General features: G+C 43.9%; 1 protein-coding gene across 24 annotated transcripts in view; it reads left to right on the top strand.

The window, feature by feature from the left end:
• Positions 1-26,419, top strand: part of APBB2 (amyloid beta precursor protein binding family B member 2) — a 170,916-nt gene that overhangs the window by 22,242 nt on the left and 122,255 nt on the right. Inside the window, exons 3-6 of one of the 24 annotated variants that reach the window (XM_050710198.1) lie at positions 11,694-11,743; positions 12,343-12,722; positions 12,892-14,102; positions 14,406-14,525. The exons of 19 other annotated variants lie outside the window; for them this stretch is intronic. The gene's annotated coding sequence lies outside the window, so the exon portion shown is untranslated. Of the gene's footprint in view, positions 1-11,693; positions 11,744-12,342; positions 12,723-12,891; positions 14,103-14,405; positions 14,526-20,704; positions 20,724-25,611; positions 25,672-26,419 lie in introns of those variants that run through there. 4 more of the 24 variants (XM_035555199.2, XM_050710194.1, XM_050710193.1 and 1 more) reach the window with 4 other exon arrangements.

Below are 26,419 nucleotides of genomic sequence, written 5' to 3' on the forward strand. Positions count from 1 at the left end.
AATTCTTGGCCTCCAAAGAGAACTTAATTACTTTCTCTGTGTTCAGAGCTGATCGTGTTTCCCTAGCTTATGAAATGCATAAAGCCTTCATTTTTCTTCAGTGGGGAATAAATTCTTCTGGTTTCCTCTCAGAGGGCAGTGAGGTGCTTTAATCTATGGGGTATTGATTTATCTAAACTTCAAGCCAGGACATTAAGTTCTCTGAGAAAATAGATCTTTGCCCACACATGACTAAATATATACTTCCTGAGGTGAAAGGGTTGAGATGTCTTTAGCAACACATGCACTCCGGAGATAATCATTAAGGAAATTGTACATTCTCCGATGCTTAGTACCCAATTCTCAGAACAGTTTAAGCTTTGAGCAATTTATGTAGAGTGTCCTGTTGTGTCCTTTATCTGTAGAGCAACAAAAGGAGGAGGAGAGCTCTGTGGCTGTCAGATCTCCAGATAGGAGATGCGCTAAAGCATCATCTAAGTCCATATTCTAGAGCTATGTAAGAGGTGAGTCTGAGATCAGACAGCACTCAAAGCAAAATTACCAGTTTCTCTGAGCAGCTCTTGGGTGCTGTTTGTGTGGGGTGTCTTCCCTCCTTCTATGAGTGTCAGAGGCTCTGGTGGGCTGCGCAGTGAACAAACGCTAGGTCACAGACTATTTCCTCTCTAAAAGCTTGCATTTTAAGGTTGACTGTATAGTCTTCGTTCTGGATCTTGGCACTATATGTTTGGTCCTTATTTGTTTTTCCATTCCCAGAGCCAGACACGTTGTCTGTTTCTGAAACCATGGTGGGTTTAGCAGCATCTTTTGGGGTGGCTAGCACAGCACGGTATTCTAGAAGAGCCTGCACTATTGTCTTCTGGAAGACAATAGTTAGAATAACATCATTCATTATCTGAAGTCTGTTCATGCAAGGCTATGGAATTTGTGGTTCAATTTTTTTGTTCTTTTAAACCATAGCTGTATCTTGAGCATACATTTTCGCTGAGCCATTCCAAGTTCCTTTCTAGAGTTAATGGTTTATTTAAAAATCATATGAGGTTTTATAACGAATGTAGAAGTTTGCATTTGGTGTGTATTAATTTGCATTTGTCAATACTGAATTTCACTGGTGTTATTCCTTGTCCATCCATATCACTTAATTCTCTCTGAGAAACGACAGTCCTGTCAGATATTGCCTTACATCAGCATGTCAGCTGCTGATGTTACTACCCTTAAGCTCGCACTCCTCCATCCTTGCTTTCAGTTCATTGAACTATGAAATACTTCAAAACACAAGGGTATGGGAGGCAGGCTGCTGCTAACCTTTGCTACCATTCACATTGAGCCCTTATTTTCTCGTTGTTGCTGGTGATTTCCTAACCAGGGTTTAGTATATGCGCATCCCTCTACCCATCCATCACCTGGGAAAGCGCATGTGGTAATCCCTGTTTCCATCCTTTCTTGACCGGGTAGGCAACACAAAGCACACCTTGTTCAAAACGCTTCAGGAAATACCGAATGTCAAAGCTGCTCTTAAAAATCGGTGTGTGTTGTGGTTGGCCAGGGTCATTTAATGTAGTGACCAGAAAAATTTGGGCTCGCTTTGCAGGTCTTGGTGGTATTCCCAGAGCCAGTCCAGTATGGGTTCATTTGTGCTTTTAATTCGTTTCGTAAAATATGTCTGTATTGGTAATTGTATGTGTAATGCAGTAGTTCAAAGAACAAGGGGCAATTCAGGCAAGTAGTCCAGAGTCTTGGCTTAATGACTAGTTATTTAAGAACTATGAAAAATAATAATTAAAAAAAATGTTTTAACTGAGATTAACTTAATTTTCGTCTTTGGCCAGTAAATGTCAATTGCTTTAGAAACATGGAAAGCTTGGGTGTGTTCCAACCTCATCTTCAAGCCTTTCTTCTTCCTTTTCCTTCTTTACTTAGCTTTATGCCAAGGAATACATCAGCTCTGGTGACTCAGACGTGAGAACTCTATTTCCTTTCATTTTTAGCCCATCTCTTATACACGTGTGCTTATATACTATTAACTTCTAAAAAGCCTCTATTTAGAATTAACACTAATCAGTAACGATGAAAGCGTGTGGTTAATTCCATGGTGTGAAAACTTATATTAGCTGAAATTTCTGGAGCATGGGTCTGATGGGCAGTCAGGTGTGGCTGCACAGCTGGGCACCTGGCAGATGCTGGCGGACACTCAGAGCTGCAAAGTGGGAGCGCTCAGGTATCCAGCACGGTGCTGGTTCCCATCCCCTGGTCCAAAATTGCTTGTTATGACTTCAGTATCTTTAGTTAGCTGACTGAAAAGCATATGCTTTGAAATACAGCTTTCCGAGTATTTCTCTGTGCTGTAGTCAAAAGGTTTCATGAGTGCTGAGGAGAGGAGATAGTTCAGTGTTATTTTTTATTGACCCACAATGGCATTTTTATCTCAAAATGTGTGCTCCCTATCCTGAGGAACCAAGGCTTTATGGTTTTATTAAATAAAACATCACATCAGAATCCATATATATGTGGTGAACTTGGTGTTACGGTGGTGGGAGTTTGGCTTGATAAAAGCATCACTTGACACGTAGCTCTGGTTTTGGTGGGTATGAACCTCATTTTTTAAAGGTTCTTATCTGTTCTCTATTCAAATGTTAAAAGAAATTTTGGGGTAGCTTCCAACAATAAAATTAAACTGACTAGCTTTCCTGTGAAACTTCCTGTGCTTCCTGCTTCTGTTCTGGCTTAAAATTAATGGTGTTAAAAAAACACCCTTTCTTGTGTCATTTCTACTTGCGATTTTAGCCAGAATGTGAAGGCAAGGAAGCATTATAACACTTAAAAAAACCCAATAACAACGAAAGAAAACAACTAAAAACTAACCAACCAAAAAATGAAAATAAAAATGAAAATAAAAACAAAACCACAAAACACCTTCAGCATGATCACCTTTTTTTAAATGACAGCCAGAATTTCAGGTTTCTGTCACTGTTTTTACATAAAAGGGGTGTAAAAGGCTTATACATCAACACGCTAATATCTCAGTGCTTATATGGACAGAGAAAAAAAATGAGTTTGTAAGAAAAAGCAAGCAGTCAAAAAAGGGCATTCTCTGTAAAAATTACTTGAGTTGATGAACGATTGGAAGATTAGCCCAGGTAATGGCATGTGTGTTACTTTGGGGAAGTTTATCAAGCAGCATGTGAGCACACTGCTGAGATCAAATGGTGATTGAGTGTTAGTCAACAGTTCTGTACGTGTGGGTCAAATATATGCTCTTGTTTCTGTATTTAGCGTGCTGATTGTACCCATTATTTTTGTGCTTTCCAAGATAGTAGCCACTTTCTTCTTAATTTAAGTCATTTTTTCTTAAGACAGTCAATGCCAGTTACTTCAGAAGCATTGAAAATGTGTTGTGTTGCATGAACATCGTTTTGGCTTGTGTTTGTGATTCTCCCTGTGCAGTTGAGTGGTGGACATTTAGGATAGTACAGTTATTTCTTTCCTTTGCAGTGCTTGAAAATCGCATGTTTGGCACTTGGTGCTGTACAGTACAGACGAAGGTGTCTGGAAAAAGAGGATCATGGCAATTTTTGTTATAATAGTGTATGCTAAATGAGAAAAAGCGAAGGGGAATCCTGCAAGCAGACTCTTGCTCTGGAATACCTTTCCTCTGAGTTTTCAAATCTGAAGCCCAGTCTGCACTTTCTTCTTGAAAAGCTGTAGGTCAACTTCCAGAGTCTCCCCAAACACACAGCTACAACTTTAGGGGTAGGTCGTGTTTCTGGGAAATTACAGCCAACATGCAGCAGAAGTGTGGGAAGGGAAGAAATTAAACCTGAGCTTTAACAGGGGTGAGGGAATTAGGAAAGGGTTAAAAAAAAAGTGAGGGTCATTAGTATTAGATATGTAAACTAATGTAATTTCTGAGGTAGGCTTTATTTGTTGGGAAGTAAAGCAAGCAGACTTCAGGCAGCAAGGTACAGAAACACAACAATGCAAGCAAGTTGTTTTCCTGACTCTGCATCTGGATACGAGCGAGCAGGGCAGTAACCCCCTGGCTGAGATTATTGCAGGGCTGTATAACATTTCCAAACAGCGCTTTGAATTTGGCCCCACTGGAGGCAAGAACAGTTACAGTTCTGCATATGCCCTATCTGAACCTGATCCAGCGTCTTCTCCTGGGAGCATGGTTCCAGAGCATGGTTCTGCTGTTTTTGAAGGTCGTGCTCTGGCAAGGATCATTTTAAAGGTTTTAAATGCGAGAATTGAAGAGCAGTGCGATGTAGTAAATGGGGGACTAGATTAGGGCACCTGAGCTGGTAGAACCTTATCTGTGCTCTGAGTGGGTGACAGAACTGCTGCTGACTTGAGTAGCACTGGGCTTTCACACAGTTTGAGCTTTAGGTGTTGGACCCAGAGGGCCCGTCATATCCCGACAATCCAAAATGTCTTTTTTTTTTTGTGGGGAGCGTGGGGATAAACTAACAAACCTCCATCACTTTTTGCAGTGCCCTTATTTTGACAACTGCTGGTCATAACCCACCTATGTACCATGTGCAGACTGCCAGCTGTCTGAAGAGTTGTGTCCTCTTTCTTCCTTTGCCTCGGTACAGGACGTTTAATTTCATGAAGCTGGTATACTGAAATGAGAATTAGGAACTTACAGCTTCTCTTTGCTTAATAAATATCAGCAACATGCACCCTTAGCAGTCTGGGCTGGTGCTATGGCAGGGTGCATCTCTGTACTTTAGAATCAGCATCGCTGGTGTTTCTAATGTGATCCTGTACCTTAGTTGATGTAACTTGCATTAATTCTTCTTTTTGCATTTACAAGACTGTTTAAAAGAAAAGGCTTTATACATTTAAAAAAAAAATCACTTGCGACAAGTCACTTGTCCAGGCTTTCTGTCCTTTTCATTTTTATAAGGCAAATAAAGTTGTAATGTATGTAAACAACAATGCTCAGACTCTGCTATAGTATTATTTTATGGCACTATACCTCAAGGTCTTTAAGCCTTACTGTTTTATAAATTCACCTTGGGTTTCTGTGGGGGGGAAAACTGCTGATACATTCGTCAAATCTAAGGGATTAAGATGAGGAGGAAGCTAAGTCTCCTCAACTGTGTGTTGGAGTTTTAGAAACACAAGCAGGACTATGTGAAAGATGTTAGGAAACAATCTGTTCTCTGTTACAGTTTGAGAGACCTTCAGTGAAAGAGGGCTTTTTTGTTTTTGCACACCCTGAGGAATGCACTCTTGTATAGGTGGGGTACCTTTGAATGCTTTTAACAGCTTAATCGGTGCATAAACAAAACCACCCCAAAGGCTGCTTTGTTAGTGGAACAACAGTGCTTGTGTGGTATGCGTTTCTGGCTAGGTCTAAGTAGGGGTTTTCTGGAGGCCTTTTGCATTTTTTGTGGTAGCCCATACTCAGAGAACACCCCTACTGCGTTCCTAGCTCTTAGGTCTTGTCACTGGTCAGCGCGGTGAAAGCCGGGTCTAGAGGAACGTACGCTCTTACCCTTTCAGGGTTTGACACGTATGTCTCTGCTTGGCAGTTTGCAGGGGTACTTTTCTTTCTGTTAGATGGTGCTCTGACGGCATTGTTCACAGCAGCGCACACCAGCGTAAGCTGGCGCTTGTGGCAGTGATGCCTCGTGGGCAAGCTGCGAGCGTTAGGCTACAGCCTTAGCACTGCGGGTTGCTGCCTAGTTAGACTTCTGTGCTGGGAGCAACTGGACGTGTTTCACGGCTTCTGGAGAAGCTGAGTGTTCAGTTCCCCGGGGTGAATTTCCTTGATTAGCTGTCAGACTCTAACTTTCCAAAAGCTGGTTCTTATCTGATAGTACAAAACAGAGCCTGACTGTTCAGGTTGGTGCTGAGAAGCAAGGAAGACTCCCTGTTCCTGCTTGTGCTGTGAAGAAGCCGGGCACCCAAGGTATGTGACTTATGAAATGCTTCAGAGAATGGTCTGAATGCAGTTTGTTTCCCTGCAGAGCAGCAGGTTGTGTGGCGGATTCTGGACCTGCTGCTGCATTTCAAAATTGCCCCTTCCATCCCAGCAATGGACATATGTTTCTCGCTAGATAGCTTATGGTGCTGTATGGATGCTGACAGAAATAGTTCACAGAAGCAGAACATTAATGCTTTAAGGATATTTCAAACATTAGAAGAACCTAAATTTCTGTGATGCAGATATGTGGCTGTAGGACTTTCACACTGCTTGCAGCTGGCTTGTGTTTTTTATAAGGCCAGCAGAAGCACAGAGGGGCCACTGCTGGTGTTCAGTTCCACTTTCATCAGGGGACTTTGTGGGTGGTGATATATAACCTCTGCATCCAAACCCCTAGTGAAGAACAATGCACCAAAACATCGGTGTGGTGTTCCTTGTGAATAGCCCTGGTCATGCACTGTTATTTATTTATTTATATTTAAGGTCTTAGCCCAGGTTTTCTGTGGTTAATTAAAATTGGCTTTACCTTTTTTTTTTTTTTCCCATGTAAAACAACCTGCCATTTGTTATCTGGGACAGCCTAAGTGTGGGTCCATGTGCTCTCCTTTCATTGCAGCTGTAAGCTAGAGATATGTCTGAGGGGCTTTGGGGACATTTTTTGATGTGGAACAATTTGAACTGTGCAGGGATTTTTGGTGTGTCCAAATGGTTTCTATATACTCTAAGCCATTGGTTAGCAGTGACATTAACTCCATGTTAGGAGGAGTTCTGAGCGGTTCAGGAATGAAGTTGTTGGAGCAAAGAGCAGGAGCATTGGCACAATCAAACCAAACAAATGAAGAAGCTAGCTAAAGTGTGCTGCAAACCGAAAAGCGGGAAGTGATTTGTTTTTAAAGGACTTGTTCAAAGTGGCTGTAAAAGAACTAAGAGCCAAGGAAGAAGATGACAGGACTTCTGATGCTCATCTAAGCATTTTGCAGCTGACAGCATTTCTTTCAGAGTAACTCCCGTGGCGTAAAGAGCTAAGTACCAGACTGGCGTAACTGCTCAAGATGGGCAGGATGACAGCTGGCCACTCTTTTGCTATGCATGTGCAGTCTTTCATCTTATGGAGATCTTTCTGTGCTATAAAATGTGGAAAGGAATCATCATAGATTTGTGTAGGCTTTTTTCCTCCCCCCTTTTGCCATAATCTCTTGCGTTCACAAGTCTATGTCCTTGCAGACGTTTGTCACACTGCAATATTTTGTGCAACAGAAGGTTGGCTTGCAAGCGTCTGGACAGAAACGGAGTACTTTTTCCTTTTTATGTATATGATGGTGGACTGCTAAAGACACTTCACTGACATTCGTGTCTTCCAGTTAGCGAAGGACACTGAAGACCAGAGGAAGAGCTAAAAGCAGGGAGATCCTGTTGTGGTGGTAGTGATGGTGACCTTTCTACTGCTGTGATCCTGGGAGACCCAGCTGCTGTTTACTGCTGGATTAAGGATGCTATACTTGGACAGAAAGAGACAGAATTAATGTTCTTGGACCTGTCCTTAACAGGTCGGTGAGCAGGTTGGAGAAGATATCCTGGAACTAAGCAGGATGTAAGGAAGACTTCTAGATATTGCTGCCTGTTGCTGAACATCTGCGAGGCCATCAGGGTATTTTGGATCAAAATATTGTTGGACTTTTTTTAATAAAAAAAACCTTCTGGATGTCTCTTTCAGGTCTTCATGTTTCCACTACTTTTGCCTTTTCTGAGCTCCAGCAGGGGTAGTCTGGGCCTAGTCATCAAGTACAGGATGAACAGGGATGATCCCGCTGTGGTATGCTTCTTGAGGAAGCTGGAGCCAAAGTCAGTGAGACAGGCTGGGAATCAGTCAGCAAGTGCAAAAAGGAGTTAGCTGGATATAATCACTGTTCCTCCCTAGATAAGCTTGTCTAAACATATATTAAAAAAAATAATGCTTGTGGCCTGAAGTTTAAAATTGCTTCAAGGGTTTAGCATGCAGTATGGTGAGTGTAAAGGAGATGTGTTTTTAAACTAACACAGTCAGGCAGAGAAGTACTTCAAGTGCAGGGGGCTGCTCCAGAGTAACTGCTTTGGAGAAAGCATAGCAAAGAGTGCCCACCTAAATTGTGGTTAGTGATTTTTTTTTTTTTTTTTTTTTCAGGCATGATTTAACATGGCCAAGGGCAGAGGGAGGAAATATTTGCGAGCTTTGCAGTGTGCTTTTCAAAAGATATTTCAGCAAAGCTCATGCTAAGAAGAATAGAAATCTGTAAACAAAGATCTGCTGTGAAGAGCGTGCCAGAGGACTTGGTTTAGAAGTGCAGAGGCCAACACACTGTGGTTCTGTTTGCAAGGAGCATACCGCTGGCTGACGTGTGTCTCAAGGTGTTCATCTGTGATTTCTTCCTTTTTATACTAGTTAGTTGCATTAGATTGTCAGGAAGTTGAAATACTTTTTCCTTCTGCGATGTTGAAATTAGTTGGGTTTATGAAACCAAGGGAAGAATATAAGCCACGGGTAGAAAATGTATCCCAGTTTTGCTGTATCTAAAAAGCTCTTATTTTAAAAATTTATTCTACTGTGTAATGTTACTCTTTACTAGTCTGAAGTAAGCGTTTTAGCAAAACTGAGTGCTCATTCATTGGCCTCGACAGCCCACAGAAACCTGGTGCTTTGCAAGTGTTTTCTGTTCCACAGAATTCCTGTTTCCCTTATTTTTTTGGACTGTTTCCCAGTATCGCCATTTCATGTTCTCGACATACAGCGGTGAGGTAACACAGCGTGCCTTTGTCCCCGCTCAGACGGTGCCATTTTGGGGTTGGAATTGGCGGGAGGAAGTGGACGGCTGGTGCTTGCAGGCCCCAGGAGGAACGAGGCAAAATGGTCCCCATTGATGGGGCCCTGCTAGTAAATACCTTCCCAGCTCTTTCCCTGCTGATTTTCTTGGCTCTGTGAATCGCCTGAGTTGTTGAAAGCTGCTGCCTCTCAGCGCTCAAGGGTGTTTTGCACAGTTGAGCCTGAGGTACCTCAGGCGTCTTCCTCGCCACCTTGGGGTGGTAGTGAGAGCACGCTGTGGGGTCGCTTGTCCCCCCTCAGCCCGTCCAGGCTGATCCTGTGTCGATCAAGCTTTTGTGGTAGAAGGCTTGTGTCCTGTGGTGAATAGTTTCAGCTGGCATGGCTAAAGCAGCCCTCAGGTGTGACTGAGCAAGGGTGCCTTGGCTGCCTTCTGTGCCATCCGGCCTCTGAGCACGGAGAACGGGAATGTGGTGTTGTAGGGTTCTCGCTGTGCCGAGTTCAGTGTTTGCTTTCCTCTGGTTGCTTTTGGCCTGTCTTGCTACGAGGTAAACCGTCAAGTATTCTTGCTGAACTGGAATAGTTCTCAAGGTCCCGTTTAGTTTCACTTGGGAATTGTGAATGTATTATAAAACTTGCAGCAGAAAGGGGGAGGATTTCCTCTCTCACTGTTAAAAATAGCCTTTAGCCTAAGGAGGAATCAGAATTTCCAGAAGCTTGACTCAATGTACTGGGCAAAACTCGTCCTGCTGAGAAGGGTTTGCTGCAGACTTGCTTGTGGCCTCCCAGAGGGAATGGGTTTTGTACAGCCTCTAGCAGACTAAAGGCCACGAGGAGAGTAGCTGCAGAGGGGAAAGTGGGAGAGAAATATCCTATAAAGGCCAGGTGTAGTTGACTGAAATAATTGCTCTGATAGTTTGGGAACCAGTCTCTGGTATTTGAGGCTAAAGATTAGTTAGTACCTGGGGCTGGCATCCTCTTTGGAAATGGATATATAATATATATCTTAGTATATTAGACTTTAATAAGATATGAAGATGATGGGAAAATGAATGCTGCAAAGCTCTAGTTCAGCAGTATGACCGTTTATTCATTAATGTTAACTCAACTATGTGGCTTCATTAAAATTCCCTGCAGCTTTTGCAGGAGAGCTGCAAAACCAGAAGAAAGTTGATTTTCCTTCATTGTTTATTCTCTTAAAATTTCTGAACCAAACCCCATCAACATGTGCAGTTTTGTTTTTTAAAATACACTTCTGTATTTGTGGTTTTTAAGGAAATAAGTATCAGTTGTTTTGTTGTGTTTTTCTTAAACTTTTTTCTCCTGGCTTTGTAACTTCAGAATATCTTTGAGCAGTGGTATTCCATGGTCCTGAGAGTTTGATTCACCTTCCTCTTCCCTTGTGGTGGCTCTTGTACTGGTTAACTGGTCACCAGCAGTGCAAGGTAGGTTGGGGAGCTGGAGATGCTCCCTCCAGGCCTGTGGTGCTTACAGGAGACGGGAGCTGCAAGGGAGCCAGCCTAGCCAAAGGCTGTTCTGGAGCTGCAGTGTTTGTAGCAACAGTACCCTGTTGCAGCTCTTCCCAGATTAATTAGTGGTGTTTAATAATAAGCAGTGCTCCCCGCGATGGTAGCGGTACTCCTGCAGCAGGTACTGGTTCCCCACAGCGTATCCAGTCCCTGATCCCTTATGAGCCAGGAGGAGAACAAGGTTGTGCCTATTTCCTCTGCACAAGCTGTATTTCGGCAGATAGGTAAGATGATGTCACAGCAGAAATGCAGTTTTCATGCATTTTGCTTGGTGTGTAATGTATACCTGGCTCTAGTTCTTGTAGTAAGTCACATGAACAGGGTAACTTACATGAGTATGCTGTTACTGTGTTGGAGAACTCGATCTCATTGTTCAGTAAAGACTTGGCTCTATTTAAGTCAAGTCTTTTCTTCCTACTTCACAACTCCTTTTTTTTTTTTTTTTTTTAGTGATTCTACTGTGTCAGACCACGGGGAATGAAAACATTCGAAATGCGAACTGCAGTCCTCTCACCAGTTACCATAGAAATCTAAATAAAGAGTGCTTTGCAAATAGTGTAAATATAGCACTTTTACAGCTCTCACTTTCTTAAAAAGACATGCCATTGCTCAGATTTCTGTAGTAGTGGATCAGGTAAGGGCCATTGCACGTATTCAGAATAAAAGTGCTGTAGAAATGCTGCATTAACACTATTTGCAGTGTTTTCAATATTAGAAAACTTTTCTGTTACTGATTTTCATATCACTTTGCTGTTGAGATTAGCAGAGATAAGAGACCAGAAAGGATGCTTTGTGCTCTTGTATAGAGTTGCAAAGCACTCAAGATTGTGTGAATTGTGAATGAGTCACCTACAGAGCTGGTCCTGTAGTTCCAGTGCAAAATGAGACCTGGTGACATACAGAGGAGCTTAAAATTGCAGCTAGAAATTCAGGAAAGAAGAAGCCTGGAAGTGCCTGCTTTTCTGGGTACCTCTCAGACCCTCCCCTTCTCTCACACCACTCATTGTGTAGCTCCAGAGGGGAAAAAGGGGGAAGCTGGATTTGGATTTGGGTTGCTTTGTCCTCTGCAAGTGGCGTGGCACTCCTCAGGCTGGTCTGATCTAAGGCAAGCTGGCTCGTGACCCAGCATTGTTAGGAGAGGAGAGCTGCGCCAGGTTTTCCCTCTGCCCCTAGGAACACGTGTGATGTGTGTCTCCTCTGGTGGGAACTGCTGGGTGCTCAGAAGGGCTGCGAGGCGATCTGCTGCAAGAGCAAATCCTGTCCGTCTACCTGTGGCAGCGTGGTATTCTCATCACTTTTCATTGTTATCAAAGTAAATATGAAGGCATTTTCTGAAAGCAGTCACTGATTTCAGCAGTTTTCATCTGCTTCCAGTCATCTGATATCATGTAAATCACTTTCATGTTCCATTGATTTTTTTTTTTCTTTTTTTTCCTAGGGCTGTCTGGCTGGTAGTAGTAACCTTCTTGTAGAAAGGCAGCTAAGCATGTAAGAATTTTAAATGAGTTTCCATCTGGTGTTGTTTTTGGCTTTGTAACAGGAATAAAAATGTTTTGCATTTTTACAAAGTGGAAGACTTTTTTTTTTTTTTTTTACCCTCCCGATAATTAAAAATTGGATCTAAAAAGCAAAATGGAAATTTACTGATCTGCAGAGCCAGATAACTGAGCTGTGCCCTTACACCAGCACACAGCTGGGGAGTCCAAAAAGCATCTGCACCATATGATGGAAGGGCAAATGTTTTTTTTGTTTGTTTTTTTCTTAAATAGATGGATCTGAGCTTATACAGCTTCTCACTGCTCTCTGAGCAGTGTGGAGGTACTCCTAAGATGCTGTGTTCTTGGAAGCTTCCTAATCAGCTTTACCAGTCATCTCTAATTAAAACAAATTACAGTTCCTAGGTCTACATCAGGTTCAGGTGTTAGGTCGGATAATTCTGTGCAGTGCTTCTTTGGGTGTTGACACCTCCCTTGCTACTTAACACCCTGGCGTAGGTTTGGAGAAAACCAAGCGGTAATTCTGGACTGGCAGGGTATTGATGCTTTCTTGAACTCCTTTTTTTTTTTTTTCTTGTTTTCTTCTTGCAGCCTGTGCTCGTCACCTTGCCCTAGCGGCTCTGCCTGGGTGAGGTGGTTGGGACCTCTCGTCTGGGGAGAGCTGAGGCTTTTGCAGATGTTGCCAGTTTTGCCGCATTTGTCCTGTGGTCCAGAAAAGCAGGCACCTTTCTAATGAGTGGGATGATATTGCGTAAGGACGAATGGGAGATGATGACTAATTTTTCTACATTTGCTTTACAGTTTGACATGGTGAAGGTTTAGTATTGAGCAGGATTTCAGCAGGTTTCAAAATTCATTTTGGCTGTGCTTCGTCTGACTGCTTTTTCCATCGCTCTTTCTTCAAACTGTTTTCTTCCCTTTCTGATCCTGTTTTATGGTTCCAGAGGCTTCAGGGTGCTTCAAAGGCTCAGGTAAGGCCAAAACCTGGCTCTCGCATTTATACTGATGCGTGCACTGTGCTTTCCCCTTGAAGATTGTCAGCCCATCAGTCACTAGGCTGAGAACCTTGCTTTTTGAGGGCAAAAGGGTGCGGGGGACATTTTTTTTTCATTTTTCATTTTCTTTTTTCTTTTTTAACAGGATGCAATTGTTGATGTTTTGAGTCCATCTTCTTGATGTTCAGCCAAAAGAGAAATAGTTGTTTCACTTGCAATTTTACCCAACCTCTGCGATGAGAAAGAAGCTGATCTGAACTCAGCTGTGTTTTTTAATTGATCTACAATTCTTCTTTTTTTCTTGTCCTGCTCTCTAAAACAGCCAGCTCAGTAAATCTAGCAACTGTTACAGTAGTTGCCTAGTGGCTGTGTTTTTAAATGCTTGCAAAAAAATAGTAGATGGTAGAATTGAGCTAAGCACTTCTTTCCTTAGAACTGTGCTAATACGGTGTTGCACATCTTTTCCTCCACCAAGTCATCAAAATTGCAGGCAGTTCTCATTAAGGCTTAACACGATAAAGAAAAGTTGAATTTAGATACAACGCTGCCAACTAATTATAATCTAGCGCTTGTGCACTAATATAAATCTTGCTTGAAATATGCTTAATTGCATTTGAAATAATTTCAGCTGAAAACTAATATTTTTTATTTTATTTTTTACTTAAGGCTTGCACATAGTGTTTGTTGATGTGCTTGTGGCTATTGGCTATTTTTCTTTCCCTCACTATAAAGGAATTTAACATTTAATATTTAATACGTTTATTATTTATTTTTCAGTTTCTTCTTCAGTTATCTAAGATCAGATGTTTCTGAGGTCAAGGGCTCTGCCTGTTTCTCTCTTCAAAGGAACTGAGATTCGCAAAACAGTGCTAAGCCAAAGGCTGGAGAATAAAGATGAACTTTTTAAGTCCCCAGCTGCTGACTTAAATGAAAGGAGGGAGGTCAATGCAAGCTCTGCCTCCAAAACTCATGAGCCGTGTCCATGAGAAACACAGAAATGACTTAACGTGATGCTGATGAGTGGGGAGGTGGAGTTCTGCTGCCTTCAGAGAAACAATACCGTTTTTTTTTTCCTGTATTTGTTTCTTTTTTAATTATTGGAGCATTACGTGCAATCACTGAACTTTGCAGCCCCTTGGTTGTAAGAAGTGCATGTAGTTGTGTAAGCCGTGCAGTTCCGAGCGCTGCAGAAATAAGAGCTTCCACTGAATTGCTTCAGTTTTGATTAAAAGGGAGGGAGGATGAGTGCATATTAGTACAGAAGGCTCTCTGGGAAAGGAGTGCTCACAGAATGAAGAACATCCTTTTAGCCAAATGCCTTTGTGTGGGAGGAAAACTAACGTTAAAGCGAAGCTGGTAAGTTACTGCTGAAAGGGGCTATCCATATTCTTTTTTTTTTCTTTCCCTCTGCACGTTGTGTGATGTGGCCCTGCCTCCTTGTTTCTGCCAGCACTGGCACTTTTTTTTTTTTTTGATTCAACACTGGGAATTAACTGCACCATCAGGGCTCGTCCTACTCCCTCTGCTCCCCTGGGGTTCTGGTGGGTTATTTCCCTGTGTAAACTCCCTGCGCAATGAAATGGGTACCGGAGCCGGTACAGTTCTTTCACTGGGCACAGCTGCATCAGGTTTGGGGTGCATTTGATTTTATTTTTTCAGAAATATCACGAGTTTCTTGGGATGCTGGAGGGATGGTCTGGCAGGGCTCCTGAGAGCTGGAATTGAACAAAGGCACTGAAATGCAATGGACGCTCATCTCCGTTCAGCGCTTTGCAGTAGGTAAAAAGGAAGCTTTTTGCTCTCGAATCCTTAGTGTCTTGCAGTGTATTGCTGCTGCTTGTGATCTGTGCCGCTGGTTGGCTGGTAGCCCTGCTGTGTTTCACGCCTGTGCCGCTGGCGTGGATTCCCAGAGGTACCCAGAGCGGCCAGGTTTTCCTTCAGTGCTTCCTGCCTGTGTCCCTGTCAGAAAGAGAAATCCCCTATGTGTACCTAACCCTCTCTCCCCGGCAGCAAAGTGGCTGTCCAGCCTTTTTCCCTGAACCTGTTTGTCTTCCTCTGACAAAGTAAATACACACTGATTACCACCACGTTGATTACGCGGTGCCGTTTCCTCAGTCACTGTAAATTGCAGCAGTTCTCTCCCACCACCAGTTCAAGGACCTTTGGTACCAGTTTGGCCCTGAGTTTTTGCAGACATCAAATATGTACTTGTACTGCAGAAATCTGCCAGAAAAGAAAGTGTTGCAAAATGCAGATGGACTTTGAGAATAAATGTTACTAAAGCTTCTCTAGCGCAAGCACCAGGCGTGTGCACAAAGCTTTTGTGCTGTGCAGTACCGCTGTAGCTGCTATCAGCTCTAAATCAGTCGCTGCATTTGGCAGCACTTCTGCAGCCAGCTCTCGCAGCTGTAAGACCTTTGTGCAACTGCATCAGTGTTGTACAGGTTTTTCAGAAGGTCTAAGTAGATGCATCTTCGTGGTTTTATTTGGTTCTCGTAGCTGTTGTCCTGAAAGGACCTGGTTATATCCTGTAGGATGCTGAGCATCGCTTCCTGTAATCGCTAAGGGAAAATAGTGATTCTTGATGTCTTACGAATTGATCGGGATTCAGCAGTTTTTCTGGATCTAAAGCAAGAAGTTGAGCGAAGTTGCTGCATGTTTGCCCACAGTAAGGATTTGAGGATCAAACTGCCCTGTCCTGAGAGGTCTGGCTGATGGAAGTTGCTTCTGTTGATTGCAGCGTTCACACTAACGAGCTGGTGCAGCAGTTATTTGAAACACGTGCCCTGTTAGGAAGGTGGAAGCTTCTTACACTCCTCAGTCATGGGCTACGGTACGTGTGTTATTCCTCAGTCTGCAGTCTTGCTCAGTCTCCAGTTTATTGTTGTTAGCAGTTGTTCCACCAAACAGAGCAGCTAAATGGGTCGCTTGAGAAGAGCTGCTGCTGGTTGCAACCATTTATAGGCGCCTGGGTTTTCTGTGAGTAAAATTAATGGAAGCTTTGTGCTCCACTCAAATGGAGCCAAATTTATTACCTCCTAACCTTCCAAGGGATACGAGTAACACTGCACATAAATTACACAATAACTAAGGCTTCACAATAAAACAAAACAATCTTTATATAGCTTTTTGGTATAAAATGCCTTACCTGGACCTGAAATGAAGGAAACCATAAGAACAAAAAACGCGTGTAGCATATGTTTGCTTACGTACTTGTGTATTATCTTTTATCAGTGGATCTGGAGATGTCACGCGGGCTTCCAACAGCCTGTCTCGTCCTGTAAGTTAGGGGTTAAGAGCACCAGAAGCTGTGCATTTCTAGGCAGCAAGTCGCATTACAGGGGGAGATGACAGCAGGCTCTTGGCTCGTCTTCCCTGCCTCGTGGGCAGGTCTGGCTGAAGTCCTGAAGGTGCATCTGATCTTGCAGGGGTTTGGTTCGAGAGTTGTCAGCCTGAAGCTCCTCTGACTGCCGAGGCTTTCTTGCTTGTGAGCAGTAGGTGCCTTCGTTTTTCTATGGCTCTTACCGTGTCCCATTTGCTTGGTTATCGCTTTGTTGTACCCTGCTGTCGTTCTCTGTGGAAAGTTGTGGAGAGGAGAACTCTAATTCCATTTTTTATGCACAGGATAAACCTAAATGGAGGGTCTCTAAGCAGTGTCAAAAAGAGTTATTTAAAGGATGTTAGGTGTTATCTCTTCCAGATTGTTTTATCACATCTGTCAAGAAGCCACGGGTGCTATTTGTGGTGGTTGTGTGTTTTAGTAGCTTTCTTGCCCGTTTTACGGCAAGTGTGAGCAATTTGTACAAGGCTACTCTCGCTGTTAATAGTAAAAGAAAATCCTTGATCTTCCAGTTCTGAGCTCTCACTTTGTGTTTGGCCTCAGTTATCATTTTTCACTGACCTAGTATTTAAAGAAATCTCTTTAAGGGTACCGGTTCAGCTGGATCCAAAAAGAAGTACAGGTACCTCTAAGTACCCAGGCAGTTGTAGCGAACTAGGAGGAATACAGCTTGCACAGCTGCACGGTTGTAGATATTTACCTCCCACTGTACTTGAGAGCGATTCAGCTTAAGGAAGGCTGAGGCTCGCTGGAATTGCCATCTACTCCCTTTATATTGGGGGAGATTAAAGGAAACGTATTATCCCTGCTAAACTGCGTCTCTGAAGAAAAGACGGAGTCTTTAGAAACAAAATTTAAGTGCAAAAGAAGAGTTTGATCTTTCCGTGCTCTCAGGTGGAATACATTCAATTGTTTTAAAACCTCTATAGTTTTCTCCCCAACCACTGTTCCCATGTTTCGTTACCGGCAGTAGTCACCATCACACTTTTCTTTTTGCATAAAACTTGACCATAAATCTTACTCTGAATTGGGCCCTGGTGCATCTAGGTAATGGGTGCCTACACTGACGTCTGTATCGCCGGTAGGGTCTGCAGTAAAAGGGTGTGTGCGATTTCTTTTAGATTTAGTTTCAATTTGTTAATTTATTCGGTGAAGTTTAGAAGATGAAGTTTGTGCAAATAGACAGATACAGAAGGAAAACCGTCTTCAACAGTTATTTGTAAAGGATCTGCATTTGTTGTAAATACACAAAGGCAATAGAGTATTTTAAATTTGTATGGTGCCTCATGTTTCATCAGGAAGAGATGGGCTTTTTCTAAGTTGGGATAAATTATACCATCAGTTGTGTTTTGTGCAATTTGTTAATTTCAAAGTAACAGTTGTACCTTCTTAATGGAAAATCATAGATGACAAAATTTCTAGTTGACATTTTAAACCAGACCTCATAGCTGGAGAGGAAACATATCATATGTTTGGAAAAAGCATGTTGATGCACTGTGTTTCTGAGCAGACGCCTCCTGTTTCAATGTAGGTTAAGCTCTCCAAGAACGAGTTTTGAAACAGGTTTTGTACTGAGATTTAAGTCTTGTATTTTACTTTGTATCCTTGGTTCTTGGAAGGTGCAGCACAAGGTAGAGTCTAGTCTGTAAGTGTGACAGCGAGCCCCCATGTCAGCAATGCAGAATATCTATCTGTAGTAATTGGAGCTGTGACAGAAAATAACACTAATTAGATGGCATGAGCTTTAGTCCTCTGTGAATTCTGCTTCTTGTTTTCCTGTTGAATGACCTACGGTTTCTTGAGGTTTTTTCCCCTCTGTTTTTGACCCTACGAAAGAGATTAATACTTGGGTTGCTGGTGGCTAGGCTACCTACAGTATAAGAACAGTTTGGCTTATAACTTGTTGAATGGCACTGGGGCTCAGAAACACTAGAAAACTTGCAGCCTTGGCCAGTGAGAGTGCCTGGCGTCACTTCTGGCAAAGGAGCTGGCCGGGAGTGAACCTTGGAGAAACTGCAGAAAGAGACCAACTTGAAGAAAACCAGGAGCGTCGCTTTCTTTAAAAGGTATCCCTTCAGAAGTCTTTTAGACTATTCTAAAGTCAGCAATAATCTGTCCCAAAATTACTGAAGAAGGAAGATGTTTTGGGTCGTTTTTCACCGATATCTTCTCTTGCTACCCTGGCAAGGCGTGCTTTTGTCTGGGCACTTCATCCGCGACTGCGTGCAGAGATGGGAGTGCTGCTCTCTGCCTCACCTGCAACAGAGGTAATGTGCCAGATGACTCACTTCACATTTATTTCCTCTCCTGGGGCCTGTTTCATTTAAGCCATCAAAATAGAAATCTTTGCTTGGCTTATACAAAGAAAGCACAGTCACTTCCTTTCCTAGTTGTCAGGGTTCACAGAATTAGCCCAGTTACGTTTTTGGGGCATTACAAACCTGCTTGTGAAAAAGAAGGCAAGTGCTTGTGTGGTGTTGTTTTTTTTTTTTTAACTGTTCTCTTCATATATCTTGTACAGAAGTGGGAAAAGAAGCTGCTGCTGCTTCTGCTTATTGGTCCGTCTACTCTGCAAGTGCTTCTTCAGTCTGAGGCAAGCTGCTGTGGCCAACCCTCATTAGATGTGAGGTGAACTACCATGTCCTCAGCTAAGGCTGAGGCTTAAGCTTTAAACGTAGAGCAGAATGCTTGACCTGAAGTAGTTATGGATTATTTTTTAACTGGAAATAGATTTGATACTTGATTTCTTTTAGTAGACTATTTTGAAGTTAGAAGTACAGACAAGCAGGGTTAATTGGAAGGATGGTCAGTAGCCCCCCGGGGGGCAGGGGGCAGGTGGCTCCTGGCAGGAACCTCCTGAGAGCGTTAAGGTGCTCTCCCAAACCAGGTTTTTAAGCACACATCTCTCTCAGCATATTGTATGTAAGGTGCGCTGTGGGGTTTTTGTTACCTGTTTAGTGCATTGACTTCTCTAAAGATTTGATAGCTTGTGTACGTGTGAGTGAAAAGAAATGTTAAAACCCACTGGTGTTTGTGATGGAAGAGACGGGCAGAACCCACTGATTTCACTCGGAACAGATTTTGTCTGCTGACTGCTGCTGCGAAGAGGGTCATTCTCTGGCTTGTACCAAAGCACTCTGCGCTGATTTGAGACCACGCTTAAATCAGTGTGATGGAAAATCCCTCTGCCCGTAGTGCTTTTTAATTCCCTTGGGAAGGGATGCAGAACAACTCCCTGGTCTCTGTTACGTTTTTTAATCTTTGGCTGTCTTTGGAATGCAGTGTCGGTGCGTTCTAATACTATTGTGACTCTTGCATCAGCTATTCAACTTCAGTAGCGCTGGCACCTCTTTGCCAGGTAAGTATTTTTCTGACCAGGTATCCAGTGTACAGGGACTCCTGTGATGCTTCTTTAAGCGAAACCCCATTGCTGCCTGCTGCACTCCACCCCCTGCACCTGCTGAAGACCGCAGGACTTCTGGGCATTGCCCAGCTGATGTTTCTGACATACGGTCTCTCTTTAACAAATGCTTCTTTGCAGCTTGTTACTGTGGGCTGTGTGCGCCAGAAACTTTAGTTTCTTTTAGAGGGCTTTTGCTCTTTTGCTTAGGCAGATGTTGGGGTCACCCTTCTGTGCTGTTCCCATGCGAGCAGGGCTGTGTCAGCTGCTGCGTCCTCCTTCTGGACCTTCCGAGGGCAAGGACCCGTTCTTCTGTGCTGAAGTTAGGTCAGGCTCCTCATTGCCTTTCTCTGAACACTGATATTTATTCGAGCCCCTCTGTGGATTCCTGTGAGCTTCAGGGAAGGCTCCAGTGAGAACTCCCCCGTGGTTTAAAGCACTAATGAATAATGGAAGCGCGGTTGGCCAGGATGTGAGTCAGGTGCGGTGGTGAGGTTACGTGTGTCATCTGAGTCACTGTGCTGATGGTGCTCTTGGCCTGTCGCAGGCGTTGGATCTGACATCTTTCAGTAAGGTTTAAAGGCGCGGCGAAAGATTATGGGCACGGTTTCACATCGCTTTAGACTGCTCCAAAATCAGTGTTACGGCTGTTACTGACAGCGGCTGGTAAAGGCTGTCCCTTTTCTTCAAGCTGCTACAGCACGCCTTCTCCTTGTCCCTGGCACCCTCGTGGCCTCCTGCGCAAGCTGACTGCTTTGAGGACCCAGCTGAAAACTAACCCCTCAAAGAAGAGGAGAGCTTTTGGTCTCGCCCAGCACGGATCCGACTCATCGTGGGAGCCCTGGAGCGAGCACGAGTCGGGAGATTGACCCTTAAGAAATTATTGGATTCCTGCACTGGCCGCTCTGTCCCCACCAAGAAGCATCACCACAACCCAGCTCTGGACGAGGCATCACTTTGAAATCTCCTCCCTGGAGCAGGGAGAGGGATTGCCAGCAAGAGGGCAAGAGCACGGGGATGGGCAGGCTGGGGGTGGTGGTGCTTGGACTTGAAGCAGCCGCAGCGAGCATCCTTCTGACTGTGTCACTGTGGTGAGACAGCTGAGCTGCTCCAAAGGCCAGCTGCTGCTGGGAGGGACAGGTGGCTTAAATCAGCGTGGATGTGAAACCCGACCATTACGTGAAGCATTTGACTCTGCTGGCTGTGGAACAGCAGCACTCACTTTCCGCAGCTGAAGGTATGTGGAACGATTCCTTACGCTGAGCTGAGCACTGCGCAGTCGTACTCAGAGTTCATGCTGCTGGGTCCGGCACTCTTTATTCCATTTAAATTCTGCCTACACGAAGTAGGCAGAATTATTCCGGAATATTTCCAGCTCTTATTTATGCACGTAGTAAGCTCAGTATAAACTTAAACGCGATACTAACTTTCCCTGTCATTACTGACTGTAGGAGTAAGTTGATTTTTAAATGAAGATTCAAAGTTGGTTGGCTTTCTAGGCATCTAAAATGTGTGTGCAGGTCCATACACACATCTATACGTGCGTTTGTAGACCCGCACACACACACCCTTACTTTCAGCAGGAAGCCTTGGAGCCACCGGCTCTGAGCAGGAGCGCTGAGCACAGCCAGCTTCCTATTTGGGTAAACTGTGAACAATGGGAGCTCTTCCTCCTGGCTGCTGAGGGCTTCAGCTGAGGCTGTGGCTGCTCACTTCTCATAGTATTTTCTGGCAGCTTTAGGGTTTTTTTTAAGTGTCTGGTATAGAGTTGTGATGTTCTGACTTACAGCCACCTCTGTTAAGTCTCGGTGCTGCTGTGGCCAGGGGCCTTCTTCCTAAAGGTGCAATCCTGCACTTGTCTCAGAATCCACCAGAGTACCTCCTGGAGGTGCCATGGCTGAGGGAAAAATTATTTTAAGCTCCAACAGGATTTCAAATCATATTTTTCAGTTTTGGCAAGACCTCGTGTAGATTCTGCGAAATCTGTCTCGGTTCTGTGAAATCAGTGGCTAAATTCCAGTTGTTTTACTGGAGGCTTCCTCAGACTTCTGCATTAGTACTTCAGCTCAATTAGCTTTGTGTATTACATGCTTTTTTTTCTTGTTGTAGAGCACCTTCTTTTTAATTTTTAATTTCGTAATACCTGGCATCTTTGTCACAGTTCAGCCTGAAGATCAATACGCAGAAAGCTCCAGAACTTCCCTGTCAAAACCAGCATTGTTCTCATGCTTCTGGTTGTTATTGGTACTCGGTTAATGAGTCTGGCCCCTCTGCCTCTGGTGTAGAGGTCGCATTTTTGCTATATTGATTAACTTAACCGTTTTGAGTAAATTTTACAGCCCCTGGCTGCTGCTGACCCTAAATTCCTGCAGCACCTCCAAGCAAGATGCTGAACATAGCTCGCATTCCTGATGCGGCACAAATGGGTGTGCTCTCAGTTGGTGGGTGCTAGGACAAAGCACGGCAGCGTGCATCCAGGAAAACCCTTTATTTGGGGAAAAAAAAATCAGTCTTATTCCATGTTGAATTTAATGTGGAGCACTGCGTTGGTAGGCGAGATCCTTCTTGCTGTGATGAATGATGCTCTTTGGTTTCTTATGGGCTTGGATGGCTTTGCATGAACGGAAATCCTGAGGTGAGGGGGAATCACTGTGCTTCTTTGGAATGGAGGCCTTACTGAAAACACGGGGGTGGCAGGAGATTTTAGTCGTTTCTGGCTACGAGAAGGGATGTAAGTGAGCTAGGGTCAGGGAACGTTATCTGGGTGAATTTTAATATTCTTTTTATTGTTGCTTCCTTTTGGAGCATGTGCTAATAGCTGCTGTCAGGTCTGTCCTGGCGTGGTATTTCCTCTGTTTTAATGGAAGTGGTTGTAGCAGTGTGCAGGGCATTTTACTGTAGGCTCAACGATATTGCAGCAGCGTATTAATTCTGGAGTTCCACTTTTTGGAACGAAGTGTAAATATAACCATTTGGCAGCGCGTGTGTGTAATGTCCTGTAGGAAAACTTCCTTCCCCTTCAAGAGGAAGTTCATTTAGAGACTTTTGCTGTAATGAAGACGTAGCTGCCTTGTGTCTGTGTGATTTTAGTTAAAAATACCCCACCACACACCATATGCTAATGAAATCCAGGTCTTGAGACCTTAAGAATGGGGAACCTGAAGAGAACCGAACTGAGCACGCTTTGGGCATAGTATATATCTAATTAATCTGCAGGCCTACCGTCGTCAATTTGTTAAACGCATTTGTAGTGTTTGTCTTGTGAAAGAGCTTCCAAAGCAAGCAACTTAATTCCTACTCTTTTGAATAAATAAAAAGAAAAAAAAATTAGTTTTTTAATCTGATGATGAGTTGGCATATCCTGACTTGTATTTCTCGTCTGTGTAGTTGTACACCAGCAGAAGTCGTCACTGGGAAATGTTAATTTTCGGTAACAAAGCAGAAGCACTAAGTGCAGGCCTACAGCATGTAGTTCTTCAAATGTTATTCTTTGTCTTTCAAAGGAATTAAGAACTGTGCTTGTGTGTTACACGATGGAACTTGGCTAAATTTAAGGGAATAAACCTCTGAAGCCTGTAGGATTAAGGAAAACTTTGTATAATTTATGGCAAAGGCCTAGTGAACACTCTTCTCAAGTCAGAAATAATCCTAAGATCAATGGCAAGTCGTTGCCTAAACAGGGAGCAAGCATAGATGCACAAATAATCTCTCTGTCAAGTAAGTACCAAATTTCTTGTCCTCTTGCAGTTCACTCTTTAGGCAGTGGTTCTCATGACTTTTTTTTGTAGCTGATGCTTTTGCATCTTTTGTCTTCCTAATTTCTCTTCTGTGGAAAGCATGCATCTTCCTGGTGGTGCTACAAGAGTCGGTCAGTGTTTCCGCAGGAGAAACTGCAGGATCTTTTCTACCAGTGGCCTCCAGTTGGTATATTTAAAATCAACAAACAAAACCTAACAGCATACACTAGTGAAGTGGTTTTAGCATCAGAGCAGATTATGTGATGCAATAAGATGATGTTTGTATTTTTGGAAGGTGATCAAAAGATTGACCTTTCTTTTCATCAGGCTGTTGTTCCACTGATAGATCTCGCTATCAGAGATAAGGAATTGAGCAAATACTTCAGAGCACTAGACCTGCGGTCATAACCAAAAAAAAAAAAAAGTGATCTAAATATATTTATCTTGGTGAGAATTGTGAAATCACAGCTGCTGTATTTTTTTATCCTCTTTACTTCCTGAAGTGATCAACCCTGGATGGTGAGTCAGCTCGCTACCAAAAATGATAAATCAAGCAATAAGCTAAATAAGGACTTTTCTATTAACCACAAGCTATTCTGAGCAAGAAATATTCCCAGTACTCGCTGACCCTGTTTTGTTGGCTTTCTGTTTTATTTTTTTGACTTAAAATCGGTTGTTTTATTTGAGGTAATGGAGATGGGACAGGTGTGATAGTTAATTCTAACAGCGGTTCTGCCTTAATTCCGCTGAGCACATATATAAGTGATACATCCCAAATCCTTCATAGTCTTGCAGGAGATCTTTTAAGGTATAGAAAAAATGTGATGTCTTTCCCCCCACGCCTCCTGAACTGAAATGGCCAGGGCTTGTAAGGTAGAAGAGAAGATCCCCCTTGCAACAAAGCAGCTCCTCCCCGAGAAGTTTTGGATGCGCTGTCCTAGCATGCAGACTCGGTATGGTTTCTGGTAGCACACACTGCATAAGTTGCAGTTAAGGGTTCTTGGCTGGCTTTGAAGCCAAATTCAGGAGGGCTTGTAACAGCGTCATTAAAATTGATTATGACTAAAGCGGGAGAGGGACTTGAGCCTTTTATTTTGCGTTTTTTCAGTGCTCTCATTCGAAGTGTGCAGTCTGAGAGTCTGCCTGAACTTCCTCAAATCTCCTCTTGGGCAAATATGCCTATATAGATTTCTTGAATATTTGAAAATAAACGTAAAAGAAACAGTATGAAATAATGCAGATGTGGGACAAAGACGCTCTTCTAATGGCATAATAAATGTGTAGAGTGAGTGGGTGCCCAGGCTGATGTGAAAACTGAGTGAAGGCCAGCAGTACTGGCAGAGGGCCTGGCCAAGCAGGACGTGGAAAGGCAGAAAGTGGCAGAGGAGCCAGGCTGGCATTGCTAAGTGCCTCGTCCTGTGGCACCCTGAGCTCTGAATTGCCTGACATGGCAGGCATCAAGGCTGCTCTAAGGCGAAGCATCCTGCTGTGCGCTGCGTACACGGGAAGGTACGAGAGAGTGTCAAGAAGAGGGGTTGGGGAGAATTAAACAGGGGTAACAGAGCTCGGGATGAACACCTGAAGTCGGTAGCTGGGAGAGCTGGTGCTTAGAGCGGAGGGATAACGCGTTTGTAGACCTGGAGTTGGCTCCGATTCAGATTTCAGTGCAGTTTTGCAGCGCGCTTTTAGGGAGCTGCCTTCATTCAGGCAGGGCTGCAAGTCCAGGCCGCGTGTGGCTCCATTTTAATTTCTCCTGGTTTGGCTAATGCCGTGTGGAGTTACTGTCTTAGTGGTGGGAAAGCACTTCTCTTGGGGAATGTGGACAGAGGAGTACCTGGTTGGGAAAACTGTGTTTCTGGCTTGTGGAGCTCCTGCGTTGAGCAGGTGACGTAGTATTTTAACATCACCTTGTGAGAGGGTACAGTGCGTTCCTGCTGGTGTCTCCGGTTCTGCAACAGCCCGTCCTGTTTGGCTGGGTTTGACCTGCGAATGTATGTGCGGAACAGGCAGGGGAGAGAAAATAATGAAAAAGCATGTTGTGCCCTGGGGGGGAAGGATGGCTTAGGCTAAAATGCTGCCTCCATATCCCATGGGTATGATACGTGGCTGAGCGACTGGATCTCCTGCATTATTCATCGCCACTGGCTCCTGCTGTGCCGTGGGTGTTTATCACATGAATAGTAGTGCTGCCGGTTGCTGCAGAAAAGGTGTGTGTGACCTGAATACTCATCGCCCTCAGGTCTTTCTCCAAGTGACAGGTAAGACCTGGTCTCCAGTATGGTATGTCTGCTGAGAAGTTGAAGCGTTCGGCAATGTTTTTCTCTCCAGCAGCTTCTGGACGAACATCTTTAGCTGCCTCTAACCCTCGTGGTTTACCCTCTGTCACAGATGTCGGCGTGGATTCTCAGGCTTCCAATTCCTTCCTTAACATTTGATGCCTGCGTGAAAGTAAGTTTTGCTGCTTCACGTGTAGTTGGAAAAATGCTCAGCTAGGTAAGTTGCACCCCGTTGTGTGGAGTGTTAAGAGTAAGATCTCTGAGAGGAATTCCAGGCTCCTTTGCTTTCAAATATTGTTTATGGTTTCTTCCTTTCTGCGTTTATTTTTTTCCCCTTCTCTTCAGCTCCTCCAACTTCAGCATTTTCAAAGCACACTTGTGTTGCTGCTGAAGTGTTGGCAGCAAATCAAACGTGTGGCTTCTGTGAACGGTAAAGCTTGGGTCAGGAGGGGTAAGCGAACAGAAAATACGACTTGATTGCCATCCGCTGGGGGGAAGACAAGCTGCAGTGGTGCTGGGGCTGTGCCCTGCCAGTCGCAGTGGAGCAATACCTACGTACCCCTTTGGGGACCGTGCTGTGCTTCTTGGCACAACAACCCAGAGCCGCCAGCCTCAGCCCAGATGTCTCCTCAGACAGTTTCGTAATAGCAGCTAGTTGTCTGCTCTGCTTGTCTGGTTTCTGCTGCAAGTTGAACAGCAGTCGTGGTTGTAGAAATGCTGAAAGCTGGAGGAAAGGGACGGGCTTGGGGATGGAAAGTTGGGGGAGAAGGGTTCATGCTGCCTGCGGGGGATGCTGAGTGCTCTGCAAAACCCCCTCTCAGGGCATAGGAATTGTGTACGGGACATTTCTGGGCTCTCCTCATCTTCCCCCACCAATGGGTCCGCATGGCTCGATTGCACCTCCTTTGTGTGCACGATTC

This window comes from Cygnus atratus, chromosome 4, assembly GCF_013377495.2.
Source record: "Cygnus atratus isolate AKBS03 ecotype Queensland, Australia chromosome 4, CAtr_DNAZoo_HiC_assembly, whole genome shotgun sequence".
Taxonomy (NCBI): domain Eukaryota; kingdom Metazoa; phylum Chordata; class Aves; order Anseriformes; family Anatidae; genus Cygnus; species Cygnus atratus.